This window comes from Nannospalax galili, unplaced genomic scaffold (assembly GCF_000622305.1).
Source record: "Nannospalax galili isolate Female #2095 unplaced genomic scaffold, S.galili_v1.0 scaffold3866, whole genome shotgun sequence".
Classification (NCBI taxonomy): Eukaryota; Metazoa; Chordata; class Mammalia; order Rodentia; family Spalacidae; genus Nannospalax; species Nannospalax galili.
The window spans coordinates 25,938-26,627 of record NW_008354377.1 but is presented as its reverse complement, the minus strand read 5'-3'; the positions used below and the strand labels follow the sequence as shown (position 1 = coordinate 26,627).

The 690-nt window shown below is 44.8% G+C and overlaps 1 pseudogene; it reads right to left on the bottom strand.

The window, feature by feature from the left end:
- Window positions 1-690, bottom strand: part of LOC103748822 — a 12,471-nt pseudogene continuing 11,781 nt past the window's right edge.

Sequence of the window (690 nt, the reverse complement as noted above, 5' to 3'; positions counted from 1 at the left end):
CTAAGAGGAGCTGGACTGGAGTGGAGCATGTGGGACACAGGCGGCTGGAGCGCTCCGAAGGGAGCAGCCACCCAGGTAGCCTCGCGTGACATGCTTAACAGGCAGGGGTCCCAGGCTGGCAGCCAGAGGAAATGGGATCTGCCCCGCTGGGTGCTCAGTCTTCCCTCCCATCCCCGGCACTAGTTCTATGCTCATTTCTCTACGTTCTATGAACGTCTTGAACCTCCCCGAACCAGCAGAAGGCTCAAGTGGCAGAGGTGCAGGAGTCTTCTCACCGCTCACGTCCTGCTGTCAAGTCTATTATTTCACTTTTGATTGTCACCAGGCAACAGGGAACGGAGGGCACTGAGGAATATCGCTAAATACTTTTATTTCATGTGATAGTATTGGCTATTTCTAGGAAATATGTCTATTCATATTGTCTGTCCATACTCGATTTTTTTCTTCGTACTGTAGAATCACTAGCTTTTTAAACAACGATGCTTAAGTCTTTTACTGGTCACGTGATTTGTACATGTATTCTCCAGCTTTGGTGGTTCATCCTTTTAAGGATGCTCTTTGATGAAGAGAAGCTTTGATTTTTGTGAAGTTCAATTTATGTTTAGTTTAGCTGCTTGTGGGCTTGAGAACATACAGAATAATAATTTTCAAATCAGTGTCCAAATATATTTTCATAATTTTAGTCAGTAT